Genomic DNA, 22,676 nt, shown 5'->3' with positions numbered 1-22,676 from the left:
TGAGGCCCTCAAGAGTCTTTTCTGTCTCCATTCAAAGCTGGCCTCTGACAGGAACCTTCTTGGTGCTACCCCTGGGCCCCTCATCCTTTGTGCAGGCTCCTCGGGGTTCTTATTTCTCTTGCATCTTGTGGATCCCTAGTGGACAGCATGCTCCATCTTCACTCAGAGCTAACTGTATCTCCTCCAGGCCCATGTCCCTTGTGCAGCACCCACTTCTCCCTCACCAGGATTCAAAACCTTCTGTGACTGACCTCTGCTGACCTCCCAACTTGATCACCCCTCATTATTTCTGCTCCTCCAGTTCCATGCCTGTGCCCCTCAATCCTGTGGCTCACACTCTCACCCAAGCTGTTCTCCATCAGGATTTCCTTGGCTCCCCTTTCTGCTAGGCAAATTTGTGTTCATCCTTCCAAGCCCTGCACAGATGTCCTCCTCTGAAAGCTCTGCCTGAGGTCACAGAGTCCAGGAACAAGGTAGTCCTTGCTCCTCTGCTGCCTCTGGGTTTTGTGCCTTTATCACTTTGGTGTGACTCCCTAACTCCTGCTGAAGGGAGGCATTTTGGCTTTACTCACCTCAGTATCTCCTGGGTCCACCTGGGTGTCTGGTCTGGCCCAGAATCTGTGCTCATCCAGGGTGTATAGAACTCACAAGGACCCAGGAATATTTTGCAAATAATACCACCCTCCCACACTTCTCCAATGTTTACTTTCTAAGCTCCTTTACTCTTTGACATTCAAATTTCTAAATGGCCTGTATGTATTTACAATGCCTGGGAAAATGCCTTCAGAGGACAAACACACCCCACCGGCAGAATGTATTTGCATTGACTAGGTTTATGGATGAAATTCAGCTTTCTGGCAAATGAATCATTTGGCATTGGCTGAGTGGCTGCTCTGTGCCAGATATTCAGCTGTGATCTCTAGAAAGAGACATGAACTACTGACACAGTCCTTGACCCCGAAGAGCTCAGAATCCAGTGAGTTTGATTTCATGTAAGTTAGAGACAGAGTTCGGAGCAGAAGCTCAGGCAGAAGAAGAGAAGTAAAATGGACACACCAGAGGCAGTGACAGCCACACAGGTGTCTGGGGACACTGAGTGCAGCAACAAATAGCTTAGGCTGCCTTGGCAGCCCACGAAGGTATCACGGTTTCCTATTGCAGCATCTCAGTGATGCTTTTGTTATTCTGATCTCTGCTATCTCAGATATCATACTTTGAAAATATTTATCATGTACTCCTATTTTTTGTTTTTATTTAATAATTTTATGCTCATCAATTCCACCTATATCTTTTCTGCTAGTCAGTCTATACATTAGTTTTCAACTAGAAGTCCTTTTTTTAAAAGTCCAAGTCCTCTCACATTTTGTATGCATATTATAGTTTTTCATATTTTATTTGTGTTGAAAACTCTTATTCCAAGAGCCTTTACTCAGTAATTCTGGATGATGTATAAATTGTGTTGTAGGTGTTCCCGTGGATTTTCTTTTGCATATGTGAGTTCCCTATTCCTCTGGGGGGAGTGTAGCTATGTATGTTCAAAAACAAAAATGATTCAAGTCATTATAAACAAGATAATATGCGAAGAGTGCAGGCAATGATATCTTGAATAAGAATAATTGGCACTGACATTGATAACTCAAATTGGAATAAAAGAGAACTAAAAGTTCACTATCATGTAGTGATTCCTTTAATTAAGGAAGGATTTGGATGTAGATTTAGAGGGGAAACATGTTACCAGGACATTCTTAAGAAAATAAAATGATGGCTGAAAAAATTATGTAAAACCCGAAGGGGCATTCAAGCAACAAATAGACATAAAAGATCTCAGATAACATCACTGCAAAAATCTAGCCAAAGAATGAGCCAAAATAAGGAGAAAGTAAATAGAGACATTTTATGAAATGACAGATGAAAAATAAGTCCTATAAATACAGCACATAGATTAAGCAACTAAAGAAAACTGACTATAGAATAAAAGGCATAAATTTTGGTAAAACAAGAATAATGCAAGTTACAAAACTCTAGAGGTTGCAGAAGAGAATTAAAAAAAAAAAACTGTCCTCACATGATCTCTTATGAAAAGATGTAGACTGGAGCAGTCTAAAAGTAAAATCTGAAGGCAAAATAGAAACCACAGGAACTTCTACCAGTAACTGCAGATTTGTAATTGATACCAACTCTCCCATGGAAAACAACAACAAAATTTTCTTCGAGACACTAAGTGTTAACAAAGCAATGGAAAATTGCAAAGCCCAGATCCAAGAGATGAGCTTGGCATTGAGCATCACTTTTCAGCTCAAGATTTTTACTGATACTAGGAAGTTAAAAAATAGATTGCAAAACTAAGGAATACTTTTGGCAGCCAAATGCATGTAACTGTGTCAGTGTGCAAGGGAATGTGGTGGGGAGAATTGGAGTACAGTACCCTCCAGGCTTTGAGTTGGGGGCAAAGACTACACTCGATAAAGACCAGCCCACTCAGGGACATAAAACTAGTGTCTGATTATCTGTACACTTATGGATGCATTAAAGTAACCTGCTAGTGTCCTTAGCTTACTGCAAAGAGAGCAAATGTAATTCCTCTGTAGAGAATGTTAACATTTCCAGGGCCTCAAATTACTTTCAGTTTTTCATATATAATGCCTAGAACTCAATTTAAAAATACATGTAAATAAATACATGATGAGATATGATGAAGAAATTATTGAAAAAAAAGATGAGGATGATATGGTTTGGCACTGTGTCCCTGCCCAAATCTCATCTCTAATTGTAATCTCCATGTGTTGAAGGAGGGACTTGGTGGGAGGTAATTGGATCATGGGGGTGGTTTCCTCCATGCTATTCCCGTGATAGTGAGGGAGTTGTCATGAGATCTGATGGTTTTAAAGGTAGCAGTTTTGTCCAGTGCAATGGCTCACACCAGTAATCCCAGCACTTAGGGAGGCTGAGGTGGGCGGATCACTTCAGATCAGGAATTCAAAACCAGCTGGCCAACATGGCAAAACTCCATCTCTACTAAAAATACAAAAAAATTAGCTGGGTATAGTGGCACATGCCTGTAATCTCAACTACTCATGAGGCTGAGACAGGGGAATCACTTGAACCTGGCAGGTGGAAGTTGAAGTGAGCTGAGATCACACCACTGCACTCCAGTCTGGGCTACACAGCAAGACTCTGTCTCAAAAAAAAAAAAAAAAAAAAAAAAGTGGCAGTTTTTCCTGCTCTCTCTCCTGCTGTCATGTAAGATGTGCCTTGCTTCTCCTTTACCTTCTGTCATGGTTGTATGTTTCCTGAGGCCTCCCCAGCCATGCAGAACTGTGAATCAAGTAAATCATTTTTATTTATAAATTATCCAGTCTCAGGTAGTATATTTATAGTAATTTGAAAACTGACTAATACAGCAGACATGTAAGAGAAAAATCAACAACAAAAAAAAGTTTTGCCTAGAAAAAAAATGAATCTCTTTATAATTGTATAATTGTAGTACAGATGTTCCTCAACTTATGATAGGGTTACATCCTGATAAGCCCAATATAATTGAAAATATCATAAGTAGGAAATGCATTTAATATACCCAACCTGCCAAACATCATGGCTTAGCCTAGCCTACCTTAAACATGCTCAGTGCACTAACATTAGCCTACAGTTGGGCAAAATTATCTAACAGAAAGCCTACTTTATCAGAAAGTGTTGAATCTCTCATGTAATGTATTGAATATGGTACATTATGTTGAAATTGTGATTGTTTTGCAGTATTGTAAAGTAGAAAAATTGTAAGTCAAACCATCATTAAGTCAAGGACTATCCGTATATTTAAATTCTTTTATACAGACACACACTCACACATACATACATACACACGGAGAAAGAGGGGAAAAGAGTGACAGAAAGATAAACAGTGAGCCAGAAAGAGAGACCAGAAATTACCAGTGTGAGAAATTAATAAAGAGAGGACATCACTACAGTTTCTATAGACATCAAAACAAGTATAAAAGATTTATAGTGGCCCCAGCTAGTGTGATAAGGCAATTAAAAGAAGTTAAATTTGTAAATATTGAAAAGGAAAGGTAAATGCTATTTTGGAGATGGCATGGCTATGTACAAATGTCAAAAATTATCTACAAACAATTAGAAATAAAAGCCAGTTTGGTAAGGTGACTGGACTTATAACAAATGCACAAAAAGCAAAAATCAATTGTATACCTATTACACTTTTTGTCTGATAAAGTGGAAATAATTCATCACAAACAAGGACAGAAAGGAAAGGGATTAAACACATTCTTAAATTGTGTACCCTAGATGCCTCTCTTGCTTCACTCAAGCCTCAGTCCTGATGAAAATGGCTCATTATTTGTTAGAGAAATTTAAATTAAAACTGTAATGACATACCATTCTACACATACTAGTTTGTCTAACATTAAAAGACTAACAATACCGATTACAAATGAAGATAGAGAACAAGGGAAATTCTCATAGACTGTTGGAGAAAAAGTAAATGGATTCAGCTACCCACTTACATATTTATACCACAAGATACAAACAAGGATGTTCATAGCAACATTATTTGTTTAAAAAAAGATGAATTTTTAAAATTGCCTATTGACTATTATTCAGCAATGAAAATGAGCAAATTGGAACTACATGTAACAACATAGGTCAATCTCACAATGCATAATGTTAAGCAATAAAAGAAAATAAATGAGTGTGTACTTGTTTCCTGGGGCTGTTGTAACAACTTATCACAAACTTAGTGATTTTAAACAAGATAAATTTATTCTCTCTCAGTTAGAGAGACCAGAAGTACAACATTTCGTTTCACTGACCTAAAGTCAAGATGGCAGAAGGGCTATATTCTCAATGGAGACTCCAAAAGATAATTCATTCATGGCCTCTTCCATCCTGTGGGCCTTCCTCTATTTTCAAAGCCAGCATCACAGCATCTTCAAACTTCTCCGTTTCTATTGTCCCATTGCCTTCTGCTCCCTCTGTCTCCTTTTTACAAGGACACCTGTGATGGCATTTAGGGCTTACTCAGATAACCCAGGATGATCTCCTCTCAAATTTCTTTTTTCTTTCTTCTTCTTTTTTTTTTTTTTTTTTTGTTTGTTTGAGACAGAGTCTTGCTCTGCCACCCAGGCTGGAGTGCAATAGTGCGATCTTGGCTTACTGCAACCTCTGCCTCCTGTGTTCAAGTGATTCTCCCTGCCTCAGGCTGTCGAGTAGCTGGGATTACAGGCGCCGCCACCACCACACCCAGCCAACTTTTGTATTTTTGGTAGATACGGGCTTTTCACCATGTTGGCCAGGCTGGTCTCGAACTTCTGACCTCAGGTGAATCCACCTGCCTCGGCCTTTCAAAGTGCTGGGATTACAGACATGAGCCACTGTGCCCGGCCTCAAATGTCTTAAATACATCTGCAAATGCCCTACTTCAAATAAGGTCAGGCTCCATGGATTAAGACATGGACATGCATTTCAAAGGCATTATTGGCCTACAACAGAGTGGGTATATAAATATCAAAACATTAAGAAAAGTAAACTCCAAATAGTGGGTATCTTTGAAGATAAATGAAGGAGTAGTAATCTATTTTGCAAAAAAAACATGTTATTCTGAGTGGTAGTTGTGGAGGTATTTGTTTTGTGATAATTCCTTAAGGTGTATACATTTTCCTAAGGTTTGACATTACATATATATATGTTTATGCATAAATTATTCATAGATATACATATAATTAAAATTTAAGAAATAAATTATAATGACTCAATCTTCTAATGTTTTTTAAATTTTTTTTAAAATGTGACCTTTTAGGAAATAATGCAGTTACATAGATAAATTTAATACTTCCAATTAAAAAAGCAGATATAGTATTCTTTTATTATAAAATTATGTTTTATCTATTCTGCTAGCTCTCTCTCTCACTATACATATAGTTATGTATCTTCCATCTATATCCAAACTTTTTGGAGTATGAAATTTGAAACACATATAACTATTTTACAGCTATTATAATAATTGTATCTACTTATTCCTTTTAAACTTGAAAAATACCAAAAAGTGCAAAGAAGAAACAAAAAAAATCACCCAAATGAATTCCACCAACAGTTAACATTTGTTGTTTCTAAAAACTTGGGGTGATTTATTTTGTTTTCTTTGTACTCTTTGGCATGAAGTATTTTCATAAAATAAGCAAAGTCATTACTCTAAAAATCCCTGAAATAAAACCTATGTAGAAATTTTAATAATGAAGATAACAAAGACAGGAATCACTGCTTACATAGCCATTTATTTAGTGCTTACCATTTACTATGCATTATTCAGTGTGTATTACATTTCATTTTTCATCATCACAATAATTTTGCAAGATATATACATATATATAAAACAGAATATTGTACCTGTATTTATTATAAATGATAAAACGGAGGTGTTTTGGGACTTTAAGTGACAGCCAGCAAACAATATTGCTGGATTATGGTACCCAAGAGTTCTGGCTTCAGTGTGAAAAAAAATATTCAATGTTTTCCACCGGTGCTCAGGATGATTCTAATTCAATTATGACTGAATCAGGTGGATGTATTGACAATTCAGAAGTGCAGATTATTCAATGAAACCATGTACGTGTGCATGTTTTTTTCTCCTCAAATCTTGCTCCCCTTCCTTGTTCTTTCAACCAAAACCTAACACCTCCCTCAAAACACACAATACACACAAACACAACTAATGCCTTGAGAGCTGAGGCCATAGCTGACACATATTTCAACACCAGAGTCTTGCACAGAACCTAGCACTAAAAGTCACGCCCAGAGTGTTTACTATAAATAAACTAGTGATGAGACTGTAGCTTAAATCCATGACCATCAACTCTGCTGCCACACTTCCAAGCAAGAGTTAGGTCCGTCATTGAAGCTATGTAGTTGTGATTTATGCAGAAGCTTCATAAAGAAAACCAGAGCATGGGTAGTGGGTAGCAGTAATCTCTTCTCAATTTCCTCTATGAAGAGATAAACTCATTGCAGTCTATAGCTACCAAACACAGAGGTCACAAGATTTCTGTGACAAAAACTCCCACTGCTATGATCTTCCACAAATAATGCTAATGGAAACAGAGAGGAAAAACAATTATCAAACAATCAAATAAAGGTCTGACTACATGCTCTTTTTCAAGATTTTGCATCTGAGGATATCAGAAAGGAAAGCAATTCAGAGGTGCAAATTGCCTAATGTGCAAATCAATAACATGCTGGTCTAATGCTCGATTTCATGAGATTGCTGTTATATAAATGTAGGGAAAAGCAAATAATCAGGAGCCAAAATTGTCTCTTATCAGGGAAAGTTCATAATTAGTTTGCATTCTCACAGAATTCTAAATAGTACTGATTAATTAAGCCAATATGTATTCCAAGCAGCAACAGCTACCAATAGTCAGCCTGTGTGGGGAGAAGCATAAATCCAATGAACTCAAATTTAATACCCCTAATTGTACCAATGTAAGTAACAGTCAATGACTGAGCATGCAGCCTTTTCCCTAGACAATCTCTAAAATAGTTTTTAACTGAATTTTGTGAACAATATGTAGAGAAAATCTAAGGAAAAAAATACAGTGAAGGCAAGAATTCCCAAAATGCAAATCAGAAAACATTAAAATAATATTATGAAAGTTTGGTTTTCACAATTAGGGTATTCTTCAAGTTCAATACACTTTCTCATTGTTGTATTTTTCTTTTAATTTTTCTATTTCTAGACATATTTATGCAATTATTTGTAAATCTCTCTAAATTCTAGAAAAAATTTTTCCCATTTGAATGTCATAGAAACAGAAATATAAAAACGATTTTAAGATATAAATATTCCTGAGGATTTATAACCAAATATTTTTATTCCTTATTCAACTAAAAATATTCCCTTATATCTGTGCCCCAATTAAAATAAAGTTGAATAAAATGAATATTTTAAGATACTGGTTTTCAGCCTTTTCTTACTTTTTTTGTAAATGGTACAAAACTAAGTAACTAGTTCTCCTTTGCATAAAGAACTGATCACCACTCTCCAAGAACAGCTGTTTAATTCGGACAAAGAAGAAAATAATACAGATACACCTTTCTCTCCTCGAGAACAAAGCAAAGAGAAACAGATCAAATTGATAGAGACTGGGAAGAGAGATGATTTGTTATTGAAGACAGACATGAAAGGTCAAGATATGAATTTTAGATAGACAGTGTAAGAACTTGACAAGTGAAAAGAAAATCAACTTTGTGATGGAGGTCAGGAGATCGCGACCATCCTGGCTAACACGGTGAAACCCCGTCTGTACTGAAAAATAGAAAAAATTAGCCGGGCGTGGTGTCGGGCGCCTGTAGTCCCAGCTACTCGGGAGGCTGAGGCAGGAGAATGGTGTGAAGCCGGGAGGCAGAGCTTGCAGTGATGATCGTGCCACTGCACTCCAGCCTGGGTGACAGATCGAGACTCCGTCTCAAAAAAAGGAAAAAAAAAAAAAACTTTGTGATCTGTTATATACTTGCAATGTCAGAAAAAAATAAGATATTATGCTTCAACTTCAGATTATCGACTATAGTACTGTAGTTGATGCAAGGGATGTAGATTTTAGGAAGAACAAAGAGACCATGAGCCAGATTGAGTGCCCTTCCTCCAGGTGTTTTTTGTCATCTTAATCAAACTAAGGCTCCTGTGTATTTTGGATTCATTGCTAGAAGTTTAATCTGCCCCGTTGTTGCCTTTCATCTGCTTCTTTGTTGCCTGAGAAGTAGATTGATTTATTGATTTTGATTTTTTAGTTCAAGAAGGATATTTTAGTACCAGGCAAAAGTACCGAATTTATAAGGTGCTGAAAATGTGTGAAGAAGCCACCTTTCCACTTAATTCCACTTCCAATTAAGTTTCTAAAAAACTTAATTGGCCTACTAAAATAATAGGCTTGATTTTGAGGCCTGGCTATCAGGTTACAAAGTGCTGGCTGGCTCAGATCCGTCCCTTTCAAGCTTAATGAACAGTCTTTGTTCAACTTCCAAACATTCCATATGGTCAGTGCTTGAACTAACATAATATTTTCACTAAGAAAGAGAAGTTCAATACATTTACTCATAACTGCTAACTGAATAGCCTATATAGGGTCAAAATTTAGCCTATGTGTCTCTAATTTTTCTAATTTTATATATATATATGGAGAAGTTTTATGTTCATATATATATATATATTTTTTTTTGGAGAATTTCTATGTTCACTAGCTACTGTACTCTGGGAAACTTATATAAAATGGGCTGCCAGAACATGGATGATTGATTTGGTTTTGTCGCTGATACCCACAAAATCTTGATTTCCCTTGACTTTCTACTCAGCAAGCTAGTAAATAAATTTATTAGTGGCAATATCATAGCACTTTTCTCTGATGAGCTCAAAGTGTTTTCCAAGCATCTCCTCATTAATCCTTACAATATTTCTATGAAGTTAACTAGCAGAAATATATCTATTTTAAGGTACGGATCAAATTGTTTTATGGATAGGTGAGTTGTCCAGAATTGTATAGATTATTACTGGGGAAGAAGGAAGAAAATTAGGTTTCCCATATCTCAGATAACCATATAATTTATTCTGCAAACTAGGAAACTTGTGAAAGTGATAGGGACACTATTAATAATCATGCCAGGAGAACACTGACAAACTGAGAATACGACCATGCTACCTATATCCTGCTGAATGGAATAGTAAGAAAATCACAATACCTAGTTGAAAGTCGTAAGCCAGAGGATTTGTTTCATTATTTTGAGTTGCTGTAAAATAAAATTCTACTATGAATAGTTTGTTGCATTTACTTCCATTATTTAGGTATGCAATTTTTCAAACATACTTGGAATTATAACTTACATGTAATTTTGTATTCAGGATTTTTAATTTGACACTTCAAATTGTTTTGCTAATATACAAGAATGCTTTATAAACATTTACGAATTACCACATTATGTTAACATATATGGATTTACCATAATCAACATAACCATAGCCCAGTTATTATTTACAATTATTTAGATTTATGAATAGTGCTCCAATGAGATTTGTAGCATACATTTTTCATATAGCTTTAACAATCTCCTTAGGATATATATTTTTTTGATTGCCTCCAGTTATATTTTTAATCTTTATTTACAATTTATTCTAATTTTTAGGCTTTAAGTTTACTTTTTGGGGGAATTTATTCTTTATTCTTGTTAGAAGTTGTTTTGGTGACTGGTAGATGGGAACAATCATGAATGGTGTCATTATTTGTCTTAGTCTGCTCGAACTGCCATCACAAAATACCACAGACTGAGTGGTTTAAACAGAAATGTATTTTCTTACACATCTGGAGGCTGGAAAGTCCAAGATCAGGATCTGTGAATGTTTGCTATCTGGTGAGCGTTCTCTTCCAGACAGTCAAGTTCTCTCACTCTGTCCTCACATTGCAGGGAAAGAGAGCAAGCTCTCTGGTGTCTACGTTATAAGGGAACTAATTCCATCATGAGAACCCTGCCCTCATGACGACATCTAAACCTTGTTACTTCCCAAAGGCCCTGTACCCAAACACCATCACATAAATTCTGAATTTTGGGTTAAATTACGTCGATCTCATTATAATACTATTCTATTCACATTATTTAATTGGTAATATATGTTGAAGTTTCTGGAGATTATTGTTTTTTCTATTAACATGATAAATTATAGTAAACTATTTCCTAATAGTCATCCATTGTTGCTTACTAACATGAACACTACTTGATTATGAAGTATGATTTTAATGGGATTGCAACTTTTAATTGTAAAGTACAGCTTTAGAATATTTGCAGTAATATTTATTAGTGGAATAGGCCTGTATTTTATTGTGTGTAGTGTATATGAGAGAGACGAAGGGAAAGGGATGGGAAGAGAACACGTATGTTCAGCTTTGGTCAAGTTTAGTATAAATACAATATTTATTCATAAATATATTTGGAAGTATTTTTATTTTGTGTAAATGGGAACATTTAATGCTATAGATTTCTCCTCTCCCTCTCACTGTCACTCTCGCTCTGTTTGTGTGTGCACACGCATGTGTGTGCATGCAACATTTAGCCCTGCTGACTGATATGCCTGGCTATTTATGATCAAAAGCCAGACATTGACCTAAGAGAAAAAGTCTTTAGATGGGATCTCCCTCCAAAGAAATTGTAGTTTTCTTCTGGCTTAGAGGTAGATCCTCTTGGTCCAATCAGACTGAAATGCCTTGAGGCTAGATTTCAGTCTTTGTGGCAGCTGGTGAATTTCTAGTTTGCCTTTTCAGCTAGGGATTAGCTTTTTAGGGGTCTCAATGCCTAGGGAGATTTCTAGGTCCTCTGTTCCTTGCTGACCTCCAATTTTGTCTATCCTTTTGCTGAGAGGTCTGCTTAACTTCCTTTTAGTCAGGTAGCTCCATTTTATGCTAAGCTTCTTAGTTGCTTACCTTCTGCAACTAAAGAATCAGAAAATGCTGTGAAGGAAAAACAAAATGAAACTGCACTGTTTCTACTGGCCCTTTATCAAGCCCTGGCCACCATGATAGTCATGAATTCCAATTGTTGTCTATGCAGGCCTACCAGATTTCTAAAATCTCTGAGCTACAGTTTTCTTCTTAGCTGTCTGCTCAGCAAATGTATCCAAATGAAAGGCTGTGGAGAATGTTGAAATCACTTCAATGTGTTTCTCTTCTTTCTGGGAGCTTACACACTCAAGTTCTGGATGCTTTGATTGCTATCAGAAGCCGTTAAATAGCTACTTATTTTTAATTAATTTTACCCAGCTTTCATAATTGTTCTTGCCAGGTGGGATGGCATGATACAAATTAACTTGTCATAGCTAGAATTAGAAGAGGAAAACTTTAAATAGCATTGAGTTATCAGTACTTTCATGTCTTGATACATTTCTTCTTGAAAATGTTCATGCTTGCTGATTTGTCTGTTTGTTGAGAGGAGAATGTTCAGAATTTTATATCTTCAACATCTTTTTCTGCATTAATAAGATACTGAGATTTTATAACTCTTGTCATTTTGGTCACTTGTATTTTCATATGGAAATATCGTATAATCCAGGGTTTCCAATATATTTGTGTAAAATTAAGAAAATGATCTTATCTAATAACTTGATCAATATCTGTGATTATATTTTCATTGCCTTCCAATTTTAATATTTGTTCTCTATTCCTTCTTAATCTGGATTGAAGTTCTGATTAATTATTTTAATGCTGCAAATTGTTTTCACTTTTTCCATAAAATGAGTTCTAGAGTTTATTTCTTTACTGCATCATTCTATTTTCAAGTCATGAACTTCTGCTTCAATTAAAAAAAAAACCTCACCGTTTGTATGAAATTGTTGTGTTCATATTTTATTTTTTATTTACTGTATAATTCAGTATTGAATATATAATATTATAAAATATGTAATAAAAGGATAAAAAAATACAAAAAGTAAGGGGTGTGAGTTTGGAAAATTATACTTGCTGTTATGGTGAAATAACTCTGACCAAATTAACCTTCCAGCAATAAAAACAAATTTGGAAAACTGGAAAAAATATATACGGCAACATGTTAGGTCATCTTTGTCTGTCTTCAAACAACTATAAATATTGTTCTACCCAAACAACTATAAATTTTGTAATACCTAGAACAATATAAATATTGTTCTACATTGTAAATTGTTCTACAATTTACAATGGTGTAAACTGTTATACACCATTTATTTGAGTAAATTTTGAATATATCTATTCTTCATTTTTGCTGTTTCTCGTGTGGTATATATTTCTCAGATAAAATATATTTTCCCTTTTATCTTTCCCTAAGCTCACACTACATATATTGCATTTATCTTATATCTGCTTTAAAACCTATTTATGTCTTTTTAGGTCACTTACATCAGAGGAGTTGTATTGGTGCGGGAAAGGGAGTTTGATTTAATGAAACAATGCATTAAAAGTTTGTATTCACTTTGTGATTCAATGATAGTCAATGTGGCATGTAATTTTTTTCTGTCTTTTAATATTATATTGTCTTTGTTGCTTTTCTCTAACATGAAATATATGTTACACAGGCACAGTGCTGGTATCTTTTCTATTATTATCTTTGAATGGGACTCATTATTTTCTGAGCTATTTATTAAAATGGTGAAGGAAAAGATCAGTAAAGTAAATTATGTCAATAGGCAGTATCAATTTAGGTCTATTTTCCATGAATATTTTCTCAGCAACTGTGGTGTTATGATATATATTGGTTTTCATCCACAGTTCCTGGCTTATAACTCCCCTAGCACTTGTTACAGTCTTTTGTTATAATATTGGGTGTATTAGGCCTCAGGAGCAGGCCTCTCACCTTCTCATGGCCTTTTTTCATTTTTATGTTCCTGCCTTTCTGGTTGTGGGTCTTAAGACCATCTCAGGAGAGAGTCCCACCCTATACCCTGGAGGGAGGAATGCTGATATCATGAAACTTCCATGAAAATCCAGGAGGACAGGGTTCAGTGAGCTTCTGGGCAGTTGAACACATGGATGTTCCTGGAGGGTGGCCCACCCAGGGATGGCATGGAAGCTCCGCTCCCTTCCCCTATGAATTGCTCTAAGTGTCCTTCATCTATATCCTTTGCAATGTCCTTTATAAAACACCAGGAAATGTAAGTGTTTCCCTGAGTTCTGTGAGCCACTCCAACAAATTAATCAAACCCAAAGAGGGGGTCCTGAGAACCCAACTCAAAGCCAGCAGGTCAGAAGTTCAGAGGCCTGGACTTCTGGCTGGTAGTTTGAGGGTGGGCAGTCTGGGGGACTGACCTGTGAGATCTGACACTATCTCCAGGTAGACAGTGTAGTGTCAGAACTGAATTAGAGGACACTCAGCTGGTGTCTGCTCCTTGGTGTATGTATGAAGGAAAAAATTCACACATTTGGTCACAGATGTCTTCTGTGTTGCTGATTGATCTTTGTGGTGTGAGACTAGAGGAAAAACAGAGACAGTTTTCTCTACACAGCAGCTATATAATCTGTGGGAATATCTCTTTTTACACCTAGCCCTACATCTGCCTGGCTACAGTCATTTATCTGGCTTTGGGAAATGTGACCACAGAATCAGATATATACATGAGATTAAATAATACATGTGTATGTCATTTAAATATCTAGAAAAGTTATGACTTCACCAGGTATGAAGAATATAAAAAGAACTCTGTCAAGAATCATACAGTAAATAGATTTTTGAATTTAATCTAGTACCTAAACAACCAGAGTAGGGAGGTTAGATATTAAAATCAGGCTAAAGATGTAGGCAACATGGATCTAGAAAACATGGATTGCATGGCCATTTCACTTAGAGTTCATGGGCTTGGAATCTCTATTAACATAACTTTTACAATGTTAGAATTTGTTCCCATATTAATGAGGGAAAAACAAACAATTACCCTGAGTATCTGAAGCTCCAAATCTCATTTTCCAGTCAAAATCTCTGATAGGCAAACAACCTGAAAAAGTAGCCACAACTCACTGAGGTGATAACCTCATTTGCTTAAGAGAATGTAATTGATTTTATGATTTTTTTTTATCCCAGGAAAACATTGAAAAAAAGTTTAGAGATGATGAAGTATATGAAAACTATAATATTTATACTTTAGAGATGTGATATTTATTTATAATTGTATTAGTATTTAAATATAGATTAGCATTTTACATTCCAATTTTCAATGTGTAACAGAATATTTTAGATATTGGGGTTCTTTTTTAGTTGAAATTATAAGCGGTTTTACCGAGTTGCCAGTAGTGGTTTAACATTGAAGATAATTTAAGATTCATGATTTTGTGAGTTTAATTCATTAGCTCTATAAGGGTTGTTTAAGTACTCTGAAGGCTTTATTTGTTAGTCCGATAATTAAAATGTTCATAAAGATAATTCAACATATTAAATTTGTAAATGTAGTTTAAAATCTTTAAGGGAGTTTAATTAACTAAGTTGTAAATGGACCAAACATTAATCAAAGTCCCCCTTAAAAATAATTTTTAATGTACTAGATTTATAAATAGAACAACAAGATTTCTAATTTAAACTCAAAAATTTTTTAAATTGGTTAACAATTTAACATAATATGCTGCACATTAATTCAGAATATGAAATCTTATATGTAGTCCTTTTTACATTCAAGAATCACATCGATAAACATCACAAAATGACTACTGGTAACCACTGTGAAACTCTTTAAGCGGTAGGTCCTGTGTGAATTTTACTCCTCATGATTTGAAGATTATGCATAAATTCCTTCTTCTTGTTATTTTGTTTCCAATTTAGTCTTTACCTAGACAAAACTCCTATAGCAGAAAAACTGAAAACAAAGAGGATGCATTCCTTCGCTTGCTTTCTGAGGACGCCCTACTCAAAAAGGCAGTAGGTGTCAATAAACTACGTCTTCTTCTCATTGTTCTCTGTGACTCACCTTGAATTCTTTCCTGTGTGAGGCCCAAGAACCCTCTCTTGAAGTGTGGATCAGGACCTCTTTTTCCAGTAACACTAGTACTGTTATAATTAGGTAAATGTTACTCACACCTGAAACATGGAGCATAAATGATTGAATTTCATGTCTACACAACATTTTTTCCGTTAAACTGACAATTTTTTAAAATTTTTGTTTTTTTCGTTTTTCTATGTATGTATCAAAGTACCAACTCCAAACTCTACTCCAGTTTTCTAATGAGTCTCATAATGCATTCAGAAGCATTAGACATTTTATGAGATTTATCTTTTTGAAGATTTTTTTCTAAATAGCTCTAATTTACACAGGTTGCTGTGTACACATACTGTACATCTAATAATCAGGAGATTCCCTGTACTTTATACCCTACTCTTTCTTCATTTACTTCCTCATTTTAGTGAAACTCTTCTCCAGTAAATTCCTGAGATAGGATGTATTGGATGTAGAGTTTTAGAATCTTGCCATGCTGTAAATGCTTATTATTGTTTCCTCCTATCTGATTTAGTTTGGTTGGAGACATTATTCTGCATTAGAAATAATTTGTTTTGCAATTTATAAGGCTTTGCTTGTTTTCTAGTGACCATTTATATTTCTCTTCTCTGGAAATTTTAAGTGTCTTTTTTTTTTTTTTTTCCTGAGTGTGCTGGTGTGTGTGTGTGTGTGTGTGTGTGTGTGTGTGTGTACGTTGGTCTAGGTCTATTTTCACCACTGGCTTGAATTCTGGTGGATACATTCAATCTGAAATTCATACACTTTAACTCTTACCCATTTCAAAAAATTATTTACATATATTATACTTCATTGTACTTTTTTCTTTTCCCAAATGCCTGTATTTTGTTGCTGGCCCTATAGGACCAATTATTTAATTCATTAAACTTTCCCTTTCTCATTCCAAACTCTGTTTACACTAACTTTTCTGCAGATGCAGTCAGCTTTACCTTCCAAATCTCCCATTAAGTTATATATTTCTGCAATAAATTTCTTAATTTTTAAGAATTCTATTTTTTTGAATATCCATTTTATATCACACCTTGTTCTTGTTGTATTATCTTATCTTCCCTCTCTGAGGAAATTAATAATTACTTTTTTCCCACACTGTATAGACTCTGTTTACTTTCAGTTGTTTTGTTTATTTTTTGTTTCTGTGTTTGTTATTGGCTGTACCTAGAATCTCATGATTGTTTGTTATCTGTTTGTGTTCAAGAGCAATACAATAAACGTTTATGGTAAGCTTCAGGTTCTTAGGTAATAATTGTCAACTGTGGCTTCCAGACAGGGCAATCAGGTCGAGAAGTTTTCCCAGAAAAGCTCCTCATGACATATCCACTGGTCTATTCCTTTGGGCTGATCATGATCTTCCAACTAGAGTCTTCCAGTCTTCTCTGAGGATATAAGACTAATAGACTGTTATGTTTTGAATCTAGATAGAGGTGAAAATTAGGGAGATCTAGCTTTCAGTAGTTACTGTTCATTTTGCGCCCCTAATTTATGTATGAACATTGAAGATGATATTGCCAGTACTAAGATTTCTTGTTACCTCTCTAGACAGCAAATGTCTACTTTTCCACCAGCAGAACCTAGAGGCATTCATGCGGCTTGATGGAGTGGACATTGGAAACAGTCTTTCAACCAGTCTTCCTGGGTTTTAGCCCTACCTTTACTTCTACTTTCAGAGGTATCCCGTGCAACCAATTTATGAACATTTTGTAGAATCAGATTTCCCCGCTACTTACAATTTTACACTTTTTGGTAAGCTAAGTCAGTTACCAGCCATTTATGGACTTCCTATTTTCAAAAATGTTGCTGTTTTCTTTTTATATCACTTGAATAAGCCATTTGTCATCACCTTATAGTTTCAAGTGGGAAAATAAGTCTCTCTATGTGTTTAACATGCCATATTTGCTCAGGTGCCTGCGTCTACTCTCATCATTTTTTGAAGAAAGGCTGAATTGTAATGGCACTAACAACTAGTCTTCAAAGTTTGGTTTATAATTTTTAATGGTGTTTATTTTTAACAAAATTGGTGGAGTTTTTTTTTTTCTTTGTATATTGATTTTTCTTTTGGTTTTCAGTTGTTTTAAGAAATAAATGGAGGGAGAGATATGCTTCCTTTGCTCCCATTAACCAAAAGAATAGTTTGAAGAATGCAGGAATTAACATTTCCATTAAGTTTAAGAGGACCTGCTTGAGACACAGCTGGGCCTTGAGCTTTTAAAGGTGCTATAACTTTACACCAGTTTCATTTTTTTCTATTGTTGGTATCTTCAAATGATCTCATTTCTCTAGATTTATTTTTATAGTTAAATTTTCCCTAAAAAATTAACCTCTTCATATATATTTTCAAATATAATGACCAAAAGGTACATATTACATTCTTTTGAAATTTTCAGTTATCCAGTTTTCCATTTTTCTTGTTATATTTTAATAGGCTCTCTCTTTTTTGTCATCTAATTTGTTTGTCCTTTCAAAGAAATAATTTTTTGGATTCATTGAAAAATTCCATTGCTGTTGGGATGGGAGAAGATTAAATCCTTAGAATAATAGGCCAGGCATGATGGCTCACACCTGTAATCCCAGCACTTTGGGAGGTCGAAGTGTGTGGATCACTTGAGGACAGGGGTTCAAGGCCAGCCTGGCCGATATGGTGAAACCCCTTCTCTACTAAAAACACAAAAATACAAAAATTAGCCGGGCATGGTGGCATGTGCCTGTAGTCTCAGCTACTTGCAAAACTGAGGCACAAGAAATCACTCAAACCCGGGAGGTGGAGGTTGTATTGAGCCAAGATTGTGCCACTGCACTCCAGCCTGGGTGACAGAGCAACACTCTGTCTCAAAAAAACAAACAAACAAACAAAAACAAAACAAAACAAAAAACAACTTTAAATAATAGTATATTATAATTTTGCAGATTATAAGATCAATAGATATTTATTGTAAAATGCACAAATAGTGCAACATTTCTGAAAGTAGACAGTGAAATACTTCATGTTGCCATGTTTCTCCGAGAGGTACTATTGGGCCTTCATAAGAAGCAATTCTTCCTTATATAGGACTGTTTGTCTCAATGCACTGTTTGGCCCAATGTATGCTGCATGTGATCTCTACCCTTTACTTGTAAGTGCTTGTCATGTCTCCATCATTGATACAACCAAAAATAACCTACATTTCCAAAATCACTCCAAAGGAATGGTCCTGAGAAAGAGTTGAAAATTCTGAACTCCTCAGATTAGATCTCTATTAAATAATTGAACCAGTGTGCTAACTAATATTTGCAAAGCTGTTCATTATACAAGTTTAAAAAAAATGCAAAGATGGTAATGACTTGAATTTTCAATAGATATGTTTTATAAAAATACTGGTAAAAATTAACATTTTACAGTCATTTTAAATGACGGCAAGGTATCCAATGTATTTTCAAATGAAATATCAGTTCACTACAAATCATAATTAGCATAATCTCATTTTTAAAAAAGTACACATATGCGTTTTATGAGTGAGAGTATTTGAGTTCTAATTAAATTGTTGTCGGTGGATTTCTAAGGAATAGAGGAAATGATGAGGCAAGTGGAATTGTAGAGAGAGGAAGATTTCAATTTACATTTAATTCACTCCTGGAGTGTTTGAGTTTTTGTAATAAAACATTATAAAATGTCATATCATTTACAGTATGATCACTTATAAACTTTCATTTCAATTAAAAGGAAATTTTTAAAAAGAGGACTACCAAAAAACTACCACAGCCATTGTAGTTTCATAAATGACTTTTTCCTTCCTTCATGTTGTGTTAATGTGTGCCTGCTAGGTCAAGACCCAGATTTGACACCGTGTACAGTCAGTATATAAGTATCATAACAGAAGATTACCTATCTGGGTACCCTAGCTTCTCCATTCCTGAGCAAGTTGGGAGGCCATGGGGTCCAACTCTCTCAATATGTACTAAGGAAACAGAGATACTTTTGCCAAAGGATATTCTTCTTGATGGTAAAAATATTAGCTAACATTTGTTAGCTGACAAAAATGATGTATATTAAATATGCTAAGGGAAACTGTGGTTCAAGTGATAGAGATTTTTAATTCTTTTTGAGATCATGTAATTATACCCATGACAAGGTAAGTTTGATTCAGAATAATTTCTGCCAAAATAAAGGATGCTGTTGATGGCCTGCTTGTCCCTTGCCTATTGACTATTATTCTCAAACTCAATCAAAATTAATTTTTAAATAACAGGATAAGAAATATGAGTAAGCTCTGCCTTTTGTGGGTCAGGTTGAAAGTATGGAAGAAATTCAGAAAGGACATAGTCAGGAATAGATGAGAAAAGAAAAATATATATTATTTTGGCCATTGATATGGTTTGGCTCTGTGTCCCCACCCAAATCTCATCTTGAATTGTAATCCCCACATATAAAGGAAGGAACCTGGTGGGAGGTGATTGGATCATGGCAGCAGCTTCCCCCATGCTGTTCTCATGATAATGAGTTAAGTTCTCAAGAGATCTGATGGGTTTATAAGTGTTTGACAGCTCCTCCTTCACATGCTTACTTTCTCCCTTGCCTGCCACCATAGAAGATGTGTCTGCTTCTCCTCCCACCATCATGGTAAGTTTCCTGAGGCCTCTCCAGCATGCAGAACTGTGAGTCAATTAAACCTTTTTTCCTTTATAAATTACCCAGTCTCAGGAAAGTCTTTTATGACAGTGTGAAGGCGGACTAATACAGCCATGAGAAATGAATAACGGTTAAATGGTAGGAAGAAGAAAGAACATTCTTGGCCTAGAGAGTACAAAAGGAAAGCCATGGGGTTGGACCTAAAAAGAATACAAAGGAAGAGGAGAGAAGAGTACTAATTGTGCTCAGGAGCTGAATTGGGAATTTTTTTACAAAACCAAGAAATACCAAACTTAGTGAACTATTGTGGGACCAGTGAATAAAGAAATATTAAAGCGATGAAAAATAATTTAAGTAAATATGAGAAGAAAAATTAAGAATATCTGTATATTTTTGATCAAAGGTTGTAATGATTAAAGTTACATTATAAATTATTCTATCTATGGAATTAATTGTGGATCAAAAAGAATACAAGTCAGACAAACTATAGACTTCTCTCATTCTTTATTTTGGAACTTAAAGAACTTATGTATCTAAGTTAATCAGATATTTTTATGTTATTTTTACAAAAGTACCTATGCATTAATTTAGAAAGATTTTTATTGTCTGTTTTGTATAAAAATAAAGTGTAAGATTTTACTACTTCAGATAACATTTGCTGCAAGTCAATCTATGTCTTCCAAGAAAATCTCTTGGTCAGGACTCATACTTCTCCACCATGTTTCAGATTTGATTTCTTTTCAGAGAGGTAAGATTTGTTGCTGTGTCTCCTTAAATTGAAATAGACGTAATTAATGTGGCTATAGTGAGAGTCGTCTTCAATATAGTAATTGTGTTCTGAAACAGTCATCTGAAAATGAAATATTTTCTCCTCTAACTGGAGTCTTTCATTTACACTTAACTTAAACTTTTAGTCTTTACACTGGAAACTCTTCTTTAAAGAAGATATGACTATTTTGTTCTCATAAAAGCTAGACTCTTGGAGAGGACAGAAAGTGCAACGGCAGGAAGCTTAATATGGATCCTAGAATCTAGAAAGTTGTCTAGAGACTATTTAAAATGGTTACTGCAAGAAAGCTCAAAAAGAGAGTAATCATTCAGAATAGGAAGAGATAGAAATCCTTAAACAATTAAAATAACAATACCAGGTGTGTATAGTCAGAGGGAGAGATTTTGCCTATATTATTCTGGGGAGAGAAATAAAATATTTCTGTATAACATCATAGAAATGTAAATGGAGATGTTAAACTTCTCTGATGGGTAGTTTGAGAAAAACTTTAAAAATTGAAAAGTTTTTTTTTTTTTTTGAGACGGAGTCTCGCTGTGTCATCCAGGCTGGAGTGCAGTGGCGCCACCTCGGCTCACTGCGATCTCAGCCTCCTGGCTTCATGCCATTCTCCTGCCTCAGCCTCTCGAGTAGCGGGACTACAGGCGCCCGCCACCACCCCAGGCTATTTTTTTTTTTATTTTTATTAGAGACGGGGTTTCACCTTGTTAGCCAGGATGGTCTCAATCTTCTGACCTCGTGATCCGCCTGCTTCGACCTCCCAAAGTGCTGAGAATACAGGCGCAAGCCACCGCGCAGGGCCAAGACTATTGTTTTAAAGTGTGAAAATTGATATTGAATTCTTGTGTTTATATAATAAGGTGTCCTATAATTTCTGTTTGGAATATAAAATCAGCAACTAATATGTATTTTCAAAGCATTATAAATACAGAGTGCCAAGTTACTTCACTGTGAAATGTAGTCATATAAAGAATATAATAATTATACTGGATTATTTTTAAATGGGCTGTCTAACATTATATTAAAAGGTTTCATCAGTAATTCATTATATCAAAATGCTCCAGGCCGGGCGTGGTGGCTTATGCCTGTAATCCCAGCACTTTGGGAGGTCGAAGTGGGCGGATCACTTGAGGTCAGGAGTTGGAGACTAGCCTGGCCAACATGATGAAACCCCGTCTCTATAGGAACAATGTTTAGAATGTATTTTTTCCGTAATGAAAAATATTATGAAAGGGGAAACTAAGATAGAGCTTACAGGGTTCTCTATTGTGATAACTAAAACATACTTAGCCTCAAGTAAAACTGACATCTTGCTAACTGTTGGTGGTGAAGAGAAAGAAGACAACACTGAACCAGACTGGGGAAAGATGAATTCAAATTAGTTAGAGATTTGTCACCCAAAGCAAAACAAATTCAAGCTTGAACTGAGTTGACATTGGTAGTTATTAGAACTGCAAATCCCTCAAATTCATATGTTGAAATCCTAACTCTCAATGTATTGGTATTAGGAGGTAAACCTTTGGGAGGTAATTAGGTCATGAAGATGAAACCCTCATCAAAGGAAAGTAGTGCTCTTCTAGGAAGAGATACAAGAGAGCTTTTTCTCTCCTCCATGGGAGGATAAAATAAGACAGCCATCTGTAAACCAGGAAGACAGCCTTCACCAAGAACCCAACCATGCTGACTCCCTGATTTCAGATTTACAGCCTACGGATCTGTGAAAAACAAATGTTTATTGTTTTACTCACTCAATCTGTGTTTTCCGTTATAGCAGCCCACAT

This window comes from Pan troglodytes, chromosome 15, assembly GCF_028858775.2.
Source record: "Pan troglodytes isolate AG18354 chromosome 15, NHGRI_mPanTro3-v2.0_pri, whole genome shotgun sequence".
Lineage (NCBI taxonomy): Eukaryota > Metazoa > Chordata > Mammalia > Primates > Hominidae > Pan > Pan troglodytes.
This window is presented reverse-complemented; position numbering follows the sequence as displayed.